Genomic DNA, 22,297 nt, shown 5'->3' on the forward strand with positions numbered 1-22,297 from the left:
CTTAGGGATTACTCTCATATTCCCAAAGTATTAGAAGTGTGTTCTATCAGATCACATCATCCCTCATCATTAGCCTCTAGAGATCATGCTAGTGACAAACCATCAACTTGTTATAATAAGGTTCTTGAGAAGAAGTGTAAATTTATTTTTCCTCGTAGGTTATGTAAAGGGAATCATCAAATTCACATTTTCCCTTATATGAATGAAGCATCCAAATTTTTGGAAAGTCTTACTACTTCTCAGCAGCAACTTCCAACTGGATACCAAAATATTTCCCCCAATCCTCCATTGGTTGATGAAGTGATTGATCCCAATCCATATTTAGTCAATCCCACTCTCTTTGAACGTGAATCTCATGAGTCCTTTTCCAACCAACCATTGGTTGAGAAAGTGGTTGACTTGATTCCACCTTTGGACAATCTTACTTTCTTCCATTGAGAGTGAAGTTCATACTACTCAGGTTCTTCTCATTTCTTCAGATCCCATCGAACAAGGGGACATTTATCCCATTCTCACGGAACCCCCTCCAAGTAATGAGGCCATTTCCTTTGATAGGAGTCAATTGAAAGAACCACATATCCCTTCTTACATCCCTTTTTAGATCACGGTGAAGTCTTGTGATAAGGACATATATCACACCATTATTGACGAGGGTGATTTTGTTAGCATTCTATCCTCAATTTCTTGTAAAGCTTTGGGTTTCCCTTAGCTTGTGTTTGTTACTCACAATCTGTTACATTTTAAGAGAAGAACCATTATACCTTTAGCTATCCTTTCTCAGATGCCTATTATCTTGGAAGAAAAAATTGTATATGTTGACGTTATGGTAGTCCTAGGCCCCCTGAATTTCAATTTAATCCTTGGTCATGACTATGTTTATTCTATGAACATTGTTGTGTCCACACTCTTTTGAGTGATGTCTTTCCCACATGATGGAAAAATTGTGACTATTGATCTGATTTTATTCGTTGGTCCTAATTTGACTTCCAATCATCAAACTTCCCTAAACATTCCTAATATTAAAGTGGTATCCCCACCGCCATAGGTCAATTGTGTGACAATCTGTCTCATTCTTGGACCTATTGATGAAGAAGAGTCTTTCATTTTTTCCTCGACTTCTTTTGACCTAGATCTAGTAGGTGACATGGTGAATAATTTACTGGAGGCACTGGAGGCTAATATTTCCAATGGATCCCTTCATATGTCTTCCTTTCAGAGCATTGTTCTTCCATTTGATGAGAACCTCTTAGAAGCCATGGCTTTCTGGAGGTCATGATCAAAGTTTCCTGAGCACATTTATTTTTCTTGTGTCAAGCTCATTAAAAAATGAAACAGGAAACCACGAGCATAGTTTCTTTTATGTTTCAAGCTCACATAAACATGAAACAACCCTATGAACATAGTTACTTTTATGTTTTACCTTCATTTCATCCACCCATATCACCTGATCCTCTCCCTTCCTTCCTGGTGAACATATTTCTATTTGTAAATAACATTCCATAAGAAGAGTTTGTGAATGAAACGAAGTTGGGGGGGCATGCCTCTACCCTTATTTTGGGGGAAATGTACTTATCTCAAGCATAGTTTCTTCTATGTTTCAAGCTTGTGTAAAAATGAAACTACTCTCAAGCATATTTTTCTTTGTTTCAAGCTTGTGTAAAAATGAAACCACTATTCTAAGCTTAGTCTTGGTTGGATGATCATTATGCCTTAGGTACGACCTAATTTTTGATTATCCCTCTCCCTTATGGAATATGTAGCTTGATGGTAGAGCCTACATGATATGGATTCCCTAGTTTAGCACCCTTTTGTTGTCTTGGTATCTATGTGGTCATTTTTATTATCTTTTCAAAATCCCTCCTTCTGACCCACCATGACCTAGAATTTGAGCCTCTCGTCCTCTTCTTTGTCATATTTTTGGCTCTACCCTTGAAGGGTTCCACACTTTATCCCTTGTGATTGCCACTTTTTATCAACCTATTTCTGCAATATGTGTGTTTTTGTTCTCATACCATCGTTACCATCCGCTTGGTTGATCATTTGATTTCACTTGGCGTTTTACCCTTTCCCGAGGAACTATTACGATGGGTGGTCTTATTAGTCTACCTCTTTATCTCTACACGTTTTTAGTAGTTCCATCATGACTAGAACCAATTTATACCCTTTATACCACTCATTCCTCCAGGAGGAGTTTGCTTTAAGTTCTTTTTAGACTCCCAAAATATGAAAAGATTGTTGAGGACTCGTCTCTTTAGAACTCGTTAAAGTAAATGAAAATATGTTTGCCTAGTATAAGTTTAACCCTTTTTTCAGAATGGATAGACTAGTTATAAAAAGGAATACTTTAGCCGAACATGGCTAAAAGGTTCTCCTGGGTATTTTTTTATGCCTTTTTAGGCCAAAGGGAATAAATTTACGAAAAGGAACCTCTTAGAGTTTTGTTTTTTTCCTTGTTTAAAACTCTATAAACATGAAAAAGAAGTCAATGTATACCTTCGATGGACTCATAAAAATATAGACAGTGTGGGGCTCATCAAGCATGATGAGACCAAACCACTCCTTCTTAGGGTTCGTTAAAAATACTGAGAAGGATTCATCTGAAGGGTGAACTTATAGATAAAGCATATGTTATCCTCCTCAAACTTGTAAAAAAATAAAGAGGTATTTGGCTAGAAATGGTTAGGAAATTAGGGAGACAGGGTATAAAACTTATTTATTGTGGTGAGTCACTCTTGAACATGACACTCTCTCACCTATGTGACTATTTTGGGTTGGGGAATATGGTTTCCTCTATGTTGATCATACCTTAATGAAAACCTTCATGATGGGTCTTTGAGTCAATGTTTCCAACTCCATAAAACTGTCGCTGATATGTTCAAGAGAAGTCTACCTTCAATTGACATATGATACAATATCTTTAGCCTTCTTTCACATTTTTCACCCTTAAACCAACTCTGAATCATCACATTCTATCTCAAATATAGATGCTCATTTTGTGTCATTTATGGGGGATATATTAAGGCCCTCTTGTGACGAGTTTCTTCCTGTCGACATCATCACACTATCCAAGAAGTTGAGTTAGAAGCTCTCTTGAGTGCCTTTAATATTACATAGCTCAATGGCAAGTTTCTTCACTTTTGGCAACAATTTTTCATCATTGGCCTTTGATCAGAAGATTTTATGTGGTGTTCAACCTCATCTCATTCATTCACACCTCATAGATTGCACTTAAATACCTTAAGGGACATTATCATTATAGGTAGTTCCTCTATAATTTTTTAATGACTTTCATCATCGATTGGTAATCATATGGTTTCTACCATGTTTAACTTCAAAAAATGTATTCACATGGTTAGACTCGTACTATCGAGTGACATGGTAGAAGACCCCAGCTCTAGTTCCATCCATCTGGGTTGTGATTTCAATATTATGATGGCTATGGGCATATAGAAATTCATCCAAGCATGCGTTCACAATATGCCATAAATGGACATGAAAATCAGTTTGATCATTGTACATGTAAATTGGCTCGTATGTTGAGTATGGGTATGCCTACCGCAATAGAAATATCATGATGATAATATTGTAATAGACAATTGATGATCTCAACCAGTCTATTCTTAATCCAAACTTTCGACATGGTAAATCACTTCAGACCTCATCCATTGCTTCTAAATTTGCACTTTAGGGGGCAATCTATTACAAGTCATTTTTTCACATCCAATCAAATGGCCTTGAAATTGGATCAATCATAATCCATTCACACTTTGCAATCATCCTCTACAGAGCCAAAATCATCTCCTTTCCAGAAGTTCCAAGAATATTGGATTATATTGGATAAAAACCCTATTTTTGAGCATCAAAACACTTCCCTTTAAACAAACTTGAGATGGCATATTTTGCACACATTCCAACTACATTGGCCAACGCAGGTTGTTTTCCCAAAAAGTGCAAGGATAGTGGGAAATTAGTAAAAAATAAAATTTAATTTTGAAGTTTCTCTTTCTAGAAGATTTGGAAGTGGTTTTAACCATTTACTATTGGATAAGATCTCGAACTCCTAATCTTGAGGCCTTATCTCTTATCCCATAGAAGTTATGTCCCCCTAATTTGGATCAAAGCCCTAGAATTGTAAATCCCAAACAACCTCATTTACCTTATAAATTCATTGCCTCCCGTAGAGTTTGGGTTGGCTTTTGGAGACTCATAGTTATTCCCTCATGTTGTTTATTTGTGCCTAGAGTGGTTGAAGGGAAAGTACCCCTAGAGTCCTTTGGGCTGAGACTCTACCAGACTGAAAATTGCTTATACAAAGAAACACACACACACAGCCATCTTTTTTACTTTTAAGCAAATTCTAATGTTTAGGGTACATACCTAAGGTCCTACGTCCGAGAAGACCGTTAGGGTGCAAACCCTTCTTGGAGTTCCCTTCTTCTTTCTCTGACCTGCAAGACAAACAAACCAAAGAACACAACAGTACATGTATAGAAGTTTATGTATAAATCATCTTTATGCTATAAAGTTAGTTATAAATAATCTTTAAGTAACTACTTTCATAAGAATTCAACACAAGAATCTCATAAGCATAAAGAAAGATTATTCGGGAACAAAGACGTGTTTCTTTATATATAAAGGCAAACAAAGTACATATATCGGAAAGATATCACCTGAACACCTTCAGCAGGCTCCAAGCAAGCTTCCTCCCGGATTCGTTCCAGCCTCCAGCCTTCAACAAGAGCTCCTTCCAAGTCTTACTCAATGATGATGTCAAGGATGAATGATCACCAATACACATGGAAACAAGGGTTTCCTATGCAAAATGGGGGAAGTGCAGGATGCACCAAGGACTTCAGACCTGGTCTAAGGGAAAAATCTCAGCATAATAATCTTGCTCTCCTTTCTCTCTCCCCTTGGCCTTCCCTTTGATGTCTTTTTATACCCTCTCCAAAGTAGTTTTTAGTTAGGAGTTGGTTGGGAACAGTTGGGCCACGGGCACTAACAGGTGATCCAGCAGGTAAACCCGCGATCACCGCCCGAAAAAGAGGAAATTATATTTTTTTAAGTGTTTTAATAGATACACGCGGGTTGGGTATAACATACCCGCGTGTACACGCGTTTAACACAAGGCAAAGTCGCGTACAGGGAATAAAACACTGTTTTTTAAATTTTTGGACCAGGTCTGGAAGGAGGGGTTGCCCTAGGCCATAAGTGCAGCATCACAAACCATAAGAGTGAGATTTGGAGCTATAACAGATGCCCCCTAATGTATGAGGTCAGAAGGGGAACATGATGGCCGAAATACATTAAGTAAGTACAAGGAAAGGAACTCTGCCGAAAAACCGAGGAGGACTTCACCAGAATTCAGCCTGCCAAGCCACCGAAAGGAGATCAGAAAGAAACACTGTCTGAGGCGGGCATACCCATGCTCAGGAAAAGTAAAGCATGTCCGCATATCAAGTACAAGCGGATCCACTAAGTATACAAGTATAAATGACTGTAAAATACATAATGGATCATCTGATCATAATAAGTAAGTACATGTCTGAATATCACATATAAAACTGTCAATGATGCTGCAACGGATCACTGAAATCAAAGACTGATCCCATAAGGTATCAACTGAACATGATGGAATAGGATGGTACTACACTGCAAACTCAGGTGCCAGCATATAGAATGTCGCCATGACTGACTGCAACATATAAGGTGGAATGGTATCAACTAGCAGCAACAGGAGCAACTGTCAAGTGAACCAATGAATGCTGATACAACCTGAGGTCTTCACCGACCGCCATGGTACATTTCTACACCATGGGAATAAATGATCTGAAGTCGACCATGTGAGAAATCATTTGATTACCGGTCATTAATGTATACCGTTAACAAACATGAGACTACTCACCGATAATGATAATGAGCGTCAAGGTACCCAGTACAATCTAACAAGTGTGAATAGATGAGCTGAAGTCGAACACCTGTAAGAATCTATCAATCAGGAGACAATGATGGTTTCCCACTGTCGATAGCGAGGAATCTGCCACTAATGACTGCAAACCCCAAGGTACTGCCAAATGGACTCTAGATCTTTGCCCCAGAGCAATGAGTCGGAGTCGATAGGGAAAGATCCGCTAGAAGGAAGGCATTAAGGCATCCTCCATCAATCTAGCGCGAGTGTAACCCGTAGGCCAATAATGTGGAAGGAATCGGACGAAAACGATGTAGTAACCCAACCGAAGTACGTTTCCGGCGTACACAAGATGTGGCTAGCGCACGGCAGAAACCCTCTGAACCAACCAATAATGAAAGCTGACACAGAGGCGAGGTATCCACCAATAGGGTCAAATGGAAACCAAGGTACTGCACGAATCCCAATGTGTGATAATGTATGCTGATGTCGAACACAAGGGAAACCACTCAGTCAAAGACCCATGATACTGATCGATGCTGAGCACAAGGTGACCTATCAATAATGAAAATAGGGCCAGGGTGCGGTCTCTAGGTCTGCCCTCAGAGCAATGTGTCGTCGTCGATAAGGACAAGACCCGCCAGCAAGAAGTCAATGGGGACCTTCTCAAACCGGCACGAGTGAAGGACCAATATAACTGATGTGATGATAGACATGACACTGACAACCAGGGATGGCCGACTGAAAAATAAGTCAAGAGACACCGCAGAAAGGCCGACTCAGGTTAACTTCCCTTGAACAAAAGCACGACTCAATGTGACTATGTGGCAGCATATAATGAATCTGTATAAGTTCGTCATGCAGGAGGCACGAACGAACCCTCCATATGATTGGAAGAGATAACCAATCGGGGGAGAACTGACTCGATAACAAGGTTATGGCTTACCTAAGTCAAACTAAATCCCACCCATGCGGAGGAGACTTTGTTTTGAGTGCTTTGTTCAAGGGCGACACGACTGACTCTAGCTGCCAACAATAAATGGAAGTAATGTCCCTGTTCCCGCTCTTTTTGGAATATTTAATTTTTTTGTCTTTTTCTGATAAGCCGGAAAAAGAATAAGAGAATGCTATGGTACAGTGGAAAGAACGAGTGTCGGTGAAACAGATGATCTAGTTCCTGGGAAAGGAACGTTCCTATGCTCAATGCAGGGAGGTGAAAAACTGGTCAGTGACACTCAGAGGTATGTCCCTTCCACGGATCTGGGTATGCCAAGCTGCAGAGGTCAAGGGTATGCAAGGTTGATTTTTGCAGTCGTCATGGTCAAAAGTGGGCTTAAACACGAGTCCAAGTGAAGCCAGCTCTAGGCCAAAAGGTGCAAATGGTCAACATGCAATGCAGAAGTACAACTTCAACACACATAGGAGCCTCTAGGGTATAAGGCCAGAACGAGGCGAGGAAGCAAAGAGGAATGAGTCTTCAACGCACAAGTCATGGCGGGACTACAGAGGACTCCCGAGCCTAGTGACAAAAAATCAGCATGAGTGCCAAGTGACAATCAGGTACTAACTAGGGCACCCATGATAAGGTAGGCTCTACCACACAAGTCATGATACTTCTAAGCAATGAGAAGGTTCCGCATCATAACTTGGTGGGGTCGATCCTAAGGCCAAAATGGAAAAGGAAACTGATAAATGCACAATGCAGGCAGAAAAACCTAACCTATATGCCAAGTTCGAGAACCAATACCTGTCAGAACGGACCAACCATAAACTTCCAGAGGAGAAATCTTCCAAGTTCTGTAAACATAAATAGGAACACTAGACACGAAGTTAATACATCCCACATATAAACTTCATATAAAATCTTTGTGTTATAAGATACAAAACTTGAAGATGCGTACCTCATATATACAATATGGTACAGGGAACCATGCAGCCTTGCGGCTTACGCATAATAGTTCTGCTGAACAAACCCCTTGCAGGGCTCAGGCCAAGGGCTCCTTTGGTAGTCATAACTCATGGCTTCAAAGAGTTCCTGCTGTGAAGGCAAAACAAGATCTGAGAAATCATGAGAACTACAAGGATCAAAATATGGAATTAAAGGGTCCCATGTCCCTATAGAAAGAATCTCTCGGTCAACTGCCGGGACCAAGTCCCAAGAAGGAGAATAATAAGTCAAAGGATCCTTCTCAGAAGCAATTGAACATTGAGGACTCAATGCCACATAATTGACCCGTGGCGGGGTAGAGTCTACTTGAACACTTGGAACAAACCAAGGGGCATTCTGCAGTAAAGTCGAATTAGGGTGACGATTATCAGATGCAAGCTGATCAATAGTGACAATATTCCCGTTATGAGGAAAGCACATTACTCGAAAGAGTGAAGACACCACAGCATTCATAGCATAGACATAATCACGCCCAAGTAGCATATTAAAGTCTAAAGGGCTATCAACCACCATCATATCGATTAAGACAGTCTTCCCACCTAAAGTGATAGGCAATTGAGGAAGAACACCCATAGATTCACCAGGCCTTCTATCATAGGCTAACAACTGACTCTGAGCTGTCAACAACTTTGGGGAACCCAAAGCTTTCCAAGTCAAAGAGGATATAATACTTGTAGAGGATCCTTCATCCACCATACATCGATAGACATTTGTGGAATTAACTCTGACCTTTATTTGAAAAGGTACAGCGGAAGGAAGACGAGGCTCAACAAGACTATCCCAATCAAAGGAAACACTCTTAGAACTTGGAGGGGGAACATTCGAAGAAACCGGAATGCCCCCTATACTAGAAGACTCTGTACTAGAGATCAAACAGACTCTTTTGTTAGGCACTTCACCCCCCAAAAGAGGAGTGTAATCGGCCAGCGATTGCACTGGCTCTACCACATTTTCAACCAACGGTTGATGGGATTGATGAGAAACCATATCAGATGTAGGAGTAGAAGTACTTTCAGACTTGGACCATATCCTTTGAACCTCTGGAATACCAGGGCATAAATGAGTAAGATGGTCTCCCTTGCATATCTTACAAGGGAACTTAGGTTTAAAACTTCTACTTCCAGGTTTCTTATCAACCTCCATTCCGCCAACATGACTAGCAGTGGTTTGCGGAGAGTCCTGAACATGACTTGCGGAGGTCGGTGACTCTTTGCTAGTATGACTCGCAGTGACTAGACTCATGCCCCCAGCATGACTTGCAGCGGCTGAAGACTCATCTCCAACATGACTCGCAGAGGTTGAAGATGAAGTGCTAGTGTGACTTGCAGTGACTAGGCTTGTGCCCCCAGCATGACTTGCAGCGGCTGAAGACTCATCTCCAACATGACTTGCAGAGGTTGAAGATGAAGGGATAGAACTATTCTTCTTCTTTGACTTCCTTTTTCTCCTCTTTTTAGATTTCTTGTTACAAGAAGGAGGGGAAGAAGGAATCCCAGATTTCTCTTTGAGAGAAGATGAACAATTAGCACCCATAAGATGCCCCTGAAATAAAGCATTCAACTGAGAAGCTTCAAGAGCATTCAGAATATTCGGAGTGGACCACAGCCAAACGGGTAGTCCAACATTCAACCCAGGAATATTCAAAGTGGCCATCAAGGGAGTACCGACGTTTCCAAAGAAAGGAAAAGCACAAGGATCCCCTTTTGGAAGGGTACCTTGGTTGGTTTCCACAGGAATATTAGCCATATCTAAGTAATCCAAAGACCCTTTCCCTTGCGGGAATATAGAAATAACTCTTCAAAGAATATGGATAAGCAATCAAAACCTTTGCCCTTGAGGAGGCAACTCCACAACTTCTGAAAGAACAACCAAAAGCCTTTCAAGATCGGTAGAGTGGCAAGCCAGTCACTCAGAACACAAAGTCCAAACGTGACTAGACAAAAATACCTAAAGCCAACTATATACAAGGAGCAAAGAACACTCACTATAAAGTCCCTAAAGAAACAGCCAGTCAAACAACTTCCAAGTATTTCCGCTCCGGGTGGTGAGGACCGGACACCAAAATACAAGAAAGTAGAGTCAGGGGCCTTCCGAAGATAGTCTGGGATGATGAGGGCCCAGTCCTATCAGCGAAGGTATCAGAGGAAGTTACGCTGACCTCCTAACAACAGCCTGCGCCGGTGCAAGCCCCCAAGCTTCGCAAGGGTGCCCTCCAGAAGTACTGTCGAGAGTGATACAACGTCGACCTCAGGTGCCACGGGATTCCCCTCCGCAGCCACCTATGCAGATCCCTAGGAGAGGCAACTATGGGTACCAACTCGTCGCAGAAGCCAGGCGGAACAGTCGTGAGGTAAGTTCGGACAAGTAGGAGAGGGGGTATCTCTCTTCCCTGTCTTCACAGACCCTCGTGCTTAACTCCCAGATCCGGAGCTTTCCTGGTCTCCCTAACGCTATTGGATTTACTCTCTTTAATCAGACTCTTATGTTTGACGTTTTGTGTGGCCTTGGAGAGTTAACTCTCCACTCGCCTAATCCAAGGCCCTAAAATCCTAAACTTGTTGGTGTAATAACTAAAACAAAAAGTTCTAGTGGATTTTAATTAAGCGCTTGATTTTATTAGGCTGTTCTTTAAGTCAAAGGTAACGAAAGTGAAACTTGTGGTGTTTTTAGGACGCAAAAAGAAACTACCCTAACTACATGCACATGCACTTTTTCGTTTCGATGAAGAGCAATTTCTATGAGGTTCAGATGTACTTCAAATTAAACAAAGTTTTTTGCTTTCTTTTCAAACTCCACACTCACAAAAGCTAACAAAACTATGCATGCCTAAAAGAGGATGCAAAGCTATGCTAATGCAAGAACTATATGTGAATGCAAGATTTTAAGACTACTCTGCAAACAAAGAAGGAAAGTTGCTGCTTTACCAAATTTTGTCTTGCCACTGAAATGCTTAGATAGAAGATGATTTGTTACTAATCATTTCGTCCAAACAATAAAAACAAGTTTTAAGATAAAAAACAAAACACTTTCACTTCGCAAAAAGGAAATCAGATGAGAAGCAAGTTTAAGAAAGCGAAACTCAAAAACTTTCAAAAGATTTTCTTTCAATCAAACCAAAAAGTCTTTTTCAAAGGAAAACTCTCAAAAAATACTGACACTAATGATTGATAAACAAGCCACCAAACACTTTTGTGAATTGACACCTTTCAAATGATGAAAACTCAACAAAAATAAAATGTGTTCGAAATTGCTTTTGACAATCAAAAGCAGCAATGAAAGTCCAAAATATCAAAAGACAAGTTTCAAGAAACTGGTAACAAACAACTTTCCCGAAACGAAGGAGCAAATGGTCATAAAAATGATTTCGTTAAGCAAACACAAATGTCATGAAAACAAAATGGACACAAAGATTTTAAGACAATCTTCCCACTCTGCCGAAACAGAGCAATCAAGATTCTTAAACAGAAACCTTGTGTGTCAAAAATCAATGACGCTTGCAATCAACGAAAAACAAGACTAGCACTCCTAGAGAGAGTTCGAAACAAGATGCCCCCTGTTAAACAGAGAACTGTCACTGGGACTTGACTGCTTTAAACTGACCCAAACCACCAGACAGACATTCAGCAAAAGAAAAATTATAAATCTTGAAAATTATGTGATATACGCGCCTGCAATTATTTGCAGAATGCGTGTACACGCGACTGTAACTAAGGAAACCTGCGTATACGCGGGTTTACTTAGTGAAACTTGCGTATATACGCTTCTGTAATCCAGAAAAAGTGCGTATATGAAGTGTTTCAAGAAAAATAAAAAACACAAACTGAAAAACTGGAACAGCTTGGAGTTCAAGAAAATATCAAACAATCAGAACCAACAAACAGAGGGACTGAGCCTAGATTGGCTTGAGGACTACCCAAACTAGGAACAACAAGAATGTTGTCCCCAGCGGAGTCGCCAATTCTGGTTGAAGGGAAAGTACCCCTAGAGTCCTTTGGGCTGAGACTCTACCAGACTGAAAATTGCTTATACAAAGAAACACACACACACAGCCATCTTTTTTACTTTTAAGCAAATTCTAATGTTTAGGGTACATACCTAAGGTCCTACGTCCGAGAAGACCGTTAGGGTGCAAACCCTTCTTGGAGTTCCCTTCTTCTTTCTCTGACCTGCAAGACAAACAAACCAAAGAACACAACAGTACATGTATAGAAGTTTATGTATAAATCATCTTTATGCTATAAAGTTAGTTATAAATAATCTTTAAGTAACTACTTTCATAAGAATTCAACACAAGAATCTCATAAGCATAAAGAAAGATTATTCGGGAACAAAGACGTGTTTCTTTATATATAAAGGCAAACAAAGTACATATATCGGAAAGATATCACCTGAACACCTTCAGCAGGCTCCAAGCAAGCTTCCTCCCGGATTCGTTCCAGCCTCCAGCCTTCAACAAGAGCTCCTTCCAAGTCTTACTCAATGATGATGTCAAGGATGAATGATCACCAATACACATGGAAACAAGGGTTTCCTATGCAAAATGGGGGAAGTGCAGGATGCACCAAGGACTTCAGACCTGGTCTAAGGGAAAAATCTCAGCATAATAATCTTGCTCTCCTTTCTCTCTCCCCTTGGCCTTCCCTTTGATGTCTTTTTATACCCTCTCCAAAGTAGTTTTTAGTTAGGAGTTGGTTGGGAACAGTTGGGCCACGGGCACTAACAGGTGATCCAGCAGGTAAACCCGCGATCACCGCCCGAAAAAGAGGAAATTATATTTTTTTAAGTGTTTTAATAGATACACGCGGGTTGGGTATAACATACCCGCGTGTACACGCGTTTAACACAAGGCAAAGTCGCGTACAGGGAATAAAACACTGTTTTTTAAATTTTTGGACCAGGTCTGGAAGGAGGGGTTGCCCTAGGCCATAAGTGCAGCATCACAAACCATAAGAGTGAGATTTGGAGCTATAACATAGAGGTCCACAATCCATCCATGTTCTTGAGGTCTAATTGAAGGCTTGTTATTGTGGAAAAGGAAGGACAAGATAGTTGGGAGAGATCTACAAGGTGAAGACCTTTAAGGGTTTTGATCTTCTCCTTCTTTTATTAATACAAAAGTGCCTTGTCTTCCTATACTTTATGTATCGTTTATGCATATGTAGACTAATGTACCCTTGGCTTCTTATTAGAGTTGTTTGTATATGTTATTTTCATGTTTTGGTTCTCTTGCTTGTTTTAGTTGTTTTGCAAGTGCCACTTTTAGTAATTGGAGTTGGATATGAAGCTTGAAAGAAAGGAGAAGGAGGAAACTTTCATTGGATTCCAAGTAGGTATTCTTCCCAAATTTCAAACTTATATAAGGACAGACAATGTAGTTTTTTCAAGTTAGTTGTTTCTAGATCAAGGCACTAGGTCCACGGAGATTACTTCTATTTGCAGAAGGAATTTATCCATAAAAGAAAAGGAGACAAAGAAGAAAAAAAAATTCCTAGTTCTACTCACATGTGCAAAATTTCTATGACTTTATGAGGCTATTATAGGGATGAAATTCAGCCTCTACTGCAGGACCAATTTTTTTCCTAATTTGACCAGATTTCAGAGGGTTTTACTAGTGTTGAATTTTGTTGACTTTGACTTGATTGGATAAGACTTAGAGGAGAGTTGATTTGGGATATTTGTGGCATATTTTGGTCTTGTTCTTGAGTCTTGGATATCTCATTTTGATTTGATTCAATAAGAGAAGGATTGTTGGGTTTTACCCCTTGTCAGTTTTTTCCCTTGCTTGGAACCTAATTTTTGGTGTTTTTTCTCTTTGTGATCTTTGTGCTTCGAATTTTTCTATAATTTATTGATGAAGAGAACATAAAATTAATAATAATATAGAAACCTAACATTCACAATTAATTATCAATAAATATTAATAAAGCATTCAACTATCTATCACTTGGTTTCTCAACATGGTATCAGAGCTAAGTTATAGCAAGGAAGCTTGAAGAACACAGTTTATTAGAACTCTTGATTGAAGACATATTTTTCGTATCTATCTATTATCCCTCTTTTCAATGTAAAGGTACATTAAGGAAGTTCTTAAGGCTCTAAGGAGTCTCTTTGAATTCATCAAACAATACATCACCAACTTCATCTCTAATCTATATAAAGAAATCAAGGATTGAAGTATCAACTCTATAGTTATAGGTTCATTTAAATATGAAAACACATGGGTAACAGATAATGGAGCCTCAACGCATATGAAAGGTGAATGTGGGCATCTCAATACCCTATCTAAATGAAGCTCTTCTCACAAAGTCGAACTTGGAGAAGAAAATAGCTATTCGGTCAAAGGGATTGGACCTACCTCCATTGGTAGAATATAATGGAAACTTTCATCTCAAAAACATTCTCTATGTTCTAGGTTTGGAAAATAATTTTCTTTTTATTTCCTTTTTGGAAGATAAAGGAGACATGGTAGAATTTATTCACGACAAAGTGATTGTTTTGGAAAAGGGATCTAATACAAAAAATGCAAGGACTATTTGGATTTGTGAGGGGAGGTTGTATATAATTATAACTCCTCCTCCTCAAGATTTAGTACATTTTGACATCAATCCTTATGAGTTATGGCATAGAAGGTATGTCCATCTCCATTACAAAATATTTCCATCCTTGAATAAAATGGATATAGGTATACCCCAATTAAAAGAAGAGAATGAAAGAGTTTGTAAAGGGTGTGCCATTGGAAAAAAATGAGAAGAAACCATTCCCTAGTAGTGACTCAAGATCCAAGGAAATCTTGGACCTAATCCACTTTTATGTTTATGGGCCCATGTGAGAAAATTCACTTGGTGGTCATCAATACTATGTAACATTTATTAATAATAATTCCAGAAAGACTTGGATATATTTCTTCAAGTCTAAAGATGAATTATTCAAAAGGTTCCAAGAGTTCAAGGTAGAAGTTGACAATATGAAAGAAAAGAAGATGAAGACCCTAAGATAAAAAAATGGAGGAGAATATACATCTAAAGAACTTGTGGACTTTTGCAAAGAATCTAGGGTTAAGAGGGAGTTGATAGTCCCTTATAATACTCAAAAAATTGGTGTATCCGAAAGGAAGAATCGATCTATTAAAGAATGTGTAAGAGCCATGCTACATGACCGAGACATTCCCAATTTCTTATGGGGATAAACCTCTATAACAATAGTCTACATTCAAAATAGAAGTTATCATATAATTCTTGACAACATAACCCCAAAAGAAGCATTTGCTGGAAATAAGCCTAATGTTGATCACCTCAGAATATTTGGATGTCCTATCTACATTCATATTCCCAAGGACACGAGGAATAAATTGGACCCTACAGGTATGAAAGGAATATTCGTTGGTTATAGAAACTCATCCAAAGCATATAGAATCTATATCAAGGAAGAACGACATATTGAGGTAACCAGAGATGTCACATTCAATAAAATCATTGCATACAAGAAGTCCAAGGATATCCCCATTGACTCCAATGAAGAAGAAGGAATTATCTTGCATAATGAAGAAAGTTCAAGGAAAGGAAATCCTCCAAAACCTACAATTGATCATCATGAATAACTAGAAGAAAAAAGTAAATTTGTACAACCTGCCATCATTCTAGAAGCTTGAAAAATACCAGCTTGGTTAAGATCAACTCTACAAGAAGCTAAAGGACATGCAACAACAAAATGGATATTTAGAGAAAGCAAGAGACCAAAGAGATATTCAGGTTATGTAGCATATATGACCAAACTCATTGAATCATAACCTACCTCTTATGAAAAGGTAGTTTAACATCAAGTATGGAAGAATGCAATGTTAGAATAATACCAATCAATAATGAAGAATGATGTTTGGGAAATTGTTCTTAGACCGGAGGACAAATTAGTTTTGACTTCTAAGTGGGTGTAAAATATTAAGCATGCTATTGATGGGATTATTAACAAATATAAGGCAAGATTTATGTCGAGAGGATTCCCTCAATAAGAAGGAATTGATTATGATGAAATTTTTTCTCCTACACCCAGGTACACAATAATTAGATATCCCATCTCTATTACAACTTCTATGGGATGGAATATACATCAAATGGACATAAAGGCAACTTTTTTAAATGGAACAATTGATGAAGAATTCTACATTGAGAAACCCCAAGGATTTGAAGTGTGTGGAAAAGAAACTCATGTTTGCAGGTTAAATAAGGCTCTATATGGCTTAAAACAAGCTCCTAGAGAATGGTATGCCCATATGGATGCTTATCTATTAAGACTTGGTTTCATCAAGAGTACTACAGGTCCAAACCTATACATCAAGGTAGTAAAGAATGAGTCTATGATCATATTACTATATGTGGATGACTTACTGATAAAAGGTGTGGAGCATTGTATTCATCAATGCAAGAAGGAACTAGCATTTGAATTCGAGATGAAAGACCTTAGACTAATTCACTATTACTTGGAACTTGAAGTGTGGTAGAAACCTAGTGAAATTTGTCTTGGTGAAGGAAAATATGTGATCAAAATTCTACAAAAGTTTGGGATGACGGATACTAAACCCATGACAACACCAATGATCACCAATTTGAAGAAACTAAGGAGTTCATATTCAAGTTTTGTTGATCCATCATCTTACTGGTAATTGATTGGTTCTCTGATATATCTTATGAACACCAAGCCAAATATATTTTTTGTAGTCAATACTCTTAGCTGTTTCAGATGGAGCTTAGAAATTATCATTGTACTAAAAAAAATACATCTTAAGATATATTCGTGGGACCATACATCATTGTTTAAGATAAGATGTAGGAAATGAGATTCAATTATAGGGCTACACTGATTCAAATTGGTAAGGAAGTGTTGAAGATGGTAAAAGTACTACAGGTGGTTGTTTCTTTTGGGATTCGATATGGTTTCATGGATGAGAAGAAAACAAGACTTGGTTACATTGAGTACTATTGAAGTTGAGTATATGGCAGCCAATGCAGTTACTCGTGAAGTAATTTTTCTTTATAAGTTGCTTGTTGATTTGTTTGAAGGGCCTTTGGATTTTACCATCATATGTTGTGATACTAAAAGTTGCATAAAGCTTATAGAGAACCTGTGTTTTCATGTGATAATAAAGTGCATTAATGTCAAGTATCACTACATTTGAAGCATGGTGTAGGATGGAGCTGTGAAGCTACAATATATCTCCACTGAAGAACATGTAGCAGATGTATTGACAAAGTCCCTTCCTAACATGAAGCATGAGTATTTGTGAGACAAGATTGGACTTTTGGATATCTCTTCCCTACTTGAGAGGGAGTGAGGGTGGAAACTGTGTTCTCCATGTGTCACATTGGATTGGATTGGATTGGATTGGATAATATTAGGGCATACATTCTTGAGTCATTTATTGTGGTTGACTAGTATTAACATCCTAAGTTGGATACATTGAATTGTTAAAGAATGGTTTGGAGGACGTACATTTCCTTGGATTAGGAAATGGTCATGTAAGGTCCTACCTTGGGAACACCTAAGTGGGGTATGTGCCTTGAGAGGCAGTGGTTTCCAAAATTTATGCCTCCTGGCATTTTCCTCTTATCTAGTGGAGGGATAAAGTGTACTTGTCAAGACCTTGGTCTTTTGACAATGTTGGCTATGATGATGTAAATCATCATTACTTCTTATCAATCTCGATCCTTTTTTATATCAATATTTCAACTTGAGTATATCATGTTGTGTCATTATGAATACCTCCCTAGTTAAGAGGGAGTGTTGAAATTGTAACAAGTTTCTATCTTCATTATGTAATGTAATTTCTTTATCAATTTTTTTTTAATTCATCATTATTATTATTTTATTTTTGTTCAAAGCATGTTCTTCATTCTTATAGAGTTAAGATATTTAAAACAAATTTATTATGAGTAAAAAATAAATGTATTTGAGTTAAGTCCCATTTGGAATTTTGTAAATAAAGAAATTATATTTTATTTTTGAGTTAAAAAGTCAACACAAGGCCAATTCAACCCTTCTTAGACAAGCTAGTCTATGTGGTAGCTTTTCGACCCTCCTAGAAAACTATATATAAGAGTGAAATCAAGCTTTTGGATTCACTTACTCATCACATCATCCATTGATTTTTGTGCCAAAACAAGAAGATAAGATAGTCGAAGTCAAAGGAGAGAGAGAATACAAGTTTCCTGTCTTAGTCCTTCTCACACGTGCAAAGTTTCGACACTTTTCTTAGGCTATTATAGGGCCAAAATTCAACCTCTACTGCAAGGTGGAATTTTATGTGATTTGACTAAATATCAGAGGGTTTGACCAACGTAGAATTTCATTGACTTTGTCTTGATTGGAGGAGACTTAGAGGAGCATTGAATTGGGATATTTATGGTATCTTTTGGTCTTGGTCATGGTTCTTGGATATATCATTTTGATCTAATTCTATAAAATAAGGATTGTTGGGTTTTCCCCCTTGTGGGGTTTTGCCCTAGCTTGGAGCCTAATTTATGGTGTTCTTTGTCTCTTTGTGATATTTATGCTTTCAATTTGTTTATAATTTCTTGATGAAGAGAACATAAAATTAATAAGAATATAGCTAAAATTCACAAGTAATTAACAAAAATTAGGATTCAAGCATTAAACTATATAGCACTTGGTTTCTCAACAAAAGGTGATGAGAGTTGACAATGGATGTGAGTTATTTAGTCAACAATTTGAGTAGTTCTATAAATATCATGTGACAATATGCCAAATGACTACTCCATACACTCCCCAACAGAATTTTGTCACTAAAAGGATGAATAGGACGTTGATGGGCAAGGAAATGAGTGTGCTTAATAATGTGGGATTGACACAAGATTCCAAGTAGAGGAAACCAAACTACATGTTACCTGGTGAATAGGTCTCCATCATTAATATTGGTAAAAAAACTATCCATATGAAGTGTGTTTGATAAAATACCATCACTCGCACATCTCATATTTGTTTTGGTTTTGAGGAATTTGCCCATGTTCCAAAGGAAAAGGGGGCAAAGCTGGATAACAAGGTATTCAAAGTTTTTTCATCGGGTATAAGGATGGAATGAAAGAATATAAGTTTTGGGATTTTGTGACAAGGAACACAATTTATATTTGAGATGGGATATTCAAGAAATTTAGGTGTACTTCCACTACTGGAGGCACTCCAAAAAAAGAGAAAGATGGAAAACAAAATCTAGTGTTTGACTCGATGTTGGAGGAAATTGAATTAGATGAGTTGATTGATTCAGTTGAAGAGGTCAAAAAATAGACTCTGACTCTGAGGAGGTCTAGTTGAGTAAGGAAAGAACTTAAAACATATGCACCGGTTTCTTTTTATTTTTCTTTTGTGTTATCTGCCACTAATGATGAACCTAGGCCAGTCAGGGAGGTAGTCAAATTGATGGAGGGTAAACTCTGGTTAAAAGTCGTGGATGAAAAGATGGATTCTATGCACAAGAATGAGACATGGAATCTAGTAAAATTACTTGATGGAAAAAATCTTGTTGGTCGCAAGTGAGTTTTCAAGAAAAACTTGAATGCAACATGTTAGGTCGAGAAGTACATGGTTCAACTAGTGGCGAAAGGTTATTCCCAAGTCGAGGGAGTCAACTTTGGTGATATATTTTTTCCAGTTGCCAAATTAACTTCCACTATAGTACTAATGTATTTAGATAAAACCTTTGATCTAGAGATTGAGAAATTATATGTAAGGACAACATTTCTACATGGTGACCTAGAGGAAGAAATCTACATGAAATAATTTGAAGGTTTTGTAGTGAATGGAAAGAAGAAGTTGGTCTACAAGCTAAGGAAGTCCCTTTATGGTTGAAAGAAATCACCTAAGATGTGGTATCATATTTTCAACATGTCCATCCATGGATTGGTATTTCTGAGGAGTCAAGCTTATCACTATGTATCTCAAGTTGAAAGGAAAGTGTTTGATATATTTAGTGTTGTATGTCCTGACATTTGTTGGTTAGAAACAACATGGGTGAAATCAAGGAGGTGAATATGCAGATATATACATGAAGGATATTGGTGTTGAAAATACCATTCTTAGAATGGATAGCAATAAATATGAAAAGGTCAAGAAACTCTAGGTGAATCAGGGAAAGTATGTTGATACTTCCTAAAGTATTTCAACATGCAGGATTATAAACCTATGAAGGTATCCAATCCTATTGGGGAAATACTAACTATTGAATGGTGTCCAATGACACAAGAAGAAAGATAGAACATCGTAAGTGTTCCATATGTAAGTGTTGTATGTAGTTTATTGTAGGTCTAATCTAAACAAGATAGTGCTCATGCAACAGGAGTATAGAGCAAATACATGATAACAACTAGAAAGGAGAATTAATATGTTGTTAAAAGAGTATTAATGTATTTGCATGGCATAAGTGATCATGCAATATGCTACCATAATGAATTGAGTATGATAGTGAAACAACTATGCAAGGATTTGTCGATGCTAATTAGGTTGGTAGTCTAGAGAGAAGAAGGTTTACTAGTGGATATGCATTCAAGTTGTTTAGTAGAGCGATTAGTTGGATGAGAAAGTGGCAGTAGATTTTTCCACTATTGGTGAAATATGATGAATAGATAGCAACCACTCATGCAAGAAAGGAAGTAGTTAGGTTGCAACAATTATGTCTAGAGATCAACTTTCCCAACAAGTAGTAAGGGTATGTTGTCACAATCACAGTGCATTATTTCTAAAAAAGAACTTAACTTACCATTTAAGGTAAAAAAACATTGATGTACAATATCATTTCATTAGATACATGGTGGAAATAAAGAAGGTGATGATATTAAAAGTAAACATGGTGAATAATTGTACAAAATTTCTAGCAACGTCTATGAGTGTTGGTAAATTCTCTTGGTGTAGAAAGGATTTGGGCTTGCGAGCCTTTGTTCACTAAAAGAATTAAATTAATATATCATACAAAGAATACAACAGGTGGGAGAATGTTGAGGTGTTGTACTCTTTGCATTTAATCTCAATCAATTGGTGTTTAGTTGGTCGACTCACTGGTTGGGCAAGATGAAAAGGAATGAACATGAACAAGTCTAGTCATGAAAAAATTACTAGGAAAACAAGTCAATGGGATAGTTGAATTCATGTCAATGAAAAGACAATTTAATGGTCAACTTAGTAGGATTATGGTTAAGTCAAGATTCTTTCCCTTGGTCGAAGTCGATAGGTAGTCGAGAAAAGGATATAATTTGATAATTGACTAGAGTAGTTGAAGGGATTGTAGTCAGGCACACATGCACAATCGATCACTACTACATATGGAAGAAAAACCAATTCTTTACTCCAATAATACTGATAAAATCGACCATAATGTCATATTTTATTTGGATTTTTCATTTATTGATTTTTAAATCTTCAAACAACATCAGATATCTAACCCAAAACATAAATGCATCATATATCCATTGGATTCACTGGATATCCAATAGATTCGTCCAATATATGACGCCTTCTTATTACATCTGATAGTTGAATTGTATGCGAAGTGCGTCAGATTTCCAAAGTTTGACCAATTCATCCATGACATTGCCAGAATACCAATGTTGGATGCAGTCAATTTTTTTTACTCTTATAAAATGTCTCCCCCCATAATCTACAAACTTCGGAAATCTGACAACAAAATTTATATATAAGGGTTATTTTTTGTTCATAAATAATTTATTAATTTCATTACAAATAGTTAAACTATAGCTGATTTTTGAAGATAATAAATATGTTGAAAACTTTAGGCACTAATACTACTTGTTGGAAGCGATGAACAACACTGGGGGGGTGAATGAGTATTGTTCTCTATGATCAAATGTTACCAATTCTTCTCTTTTATTACAAACCTGAGTTCATTAATTCATTCGAGACATAACACATGATAAGATCTATGCATAACCATGAATAATAAGAAATGGATCTAAGCACATAACCATGAGAACATCAAAGTAGATAAGCATAGGAGCAACCATCAAAACATCACACATAAAATACACCAGAGGTAAGGTGGAAACCCAAAGGGAGAAAACATTGTCAAATTTTCTACATCACTATTCTTCTATTATTATAAAATTATTCTTTTACACAATAATTGGCCACCACTAGTGTGCAAGCCACAACTTTCTAATCACGCAATTTTATACTCACTCCAGGCCACTACCTCTATGAACTTTACATGCCACCACTCCCTCGACTTTCCAGGCCATCACCTACTGGAAGCCACCATTGCTAATAAGTCTCTCGTAGGCATCACTGGATGGAAGCCAACACTCCCAAGACCACTACCTAAAGGATGTTTCTACACCATGAATATGCAAGCCACCACTACCTAAAGGATGTTTCTACACCATGAATATGCAAGCCACCACTTTCTCACTAAAGGCCCCAAGCTTCAA

Source organism: Pinus tabuliformis, chromosome 1_2, assembly GCF_031772625.1.
Source record: "Pinus tabuliformis cultivar Carrire ecotype Pingquan chromosome 1_2, CPIR1, whole genome shotgun sequence".
NCBI classification, from domain to species: Eukaryota; Viridiplantae; Streptophyta; class Pinopsida; order Pinales; family Pinaceae; genus Pinus; species Pinus tabuliformis.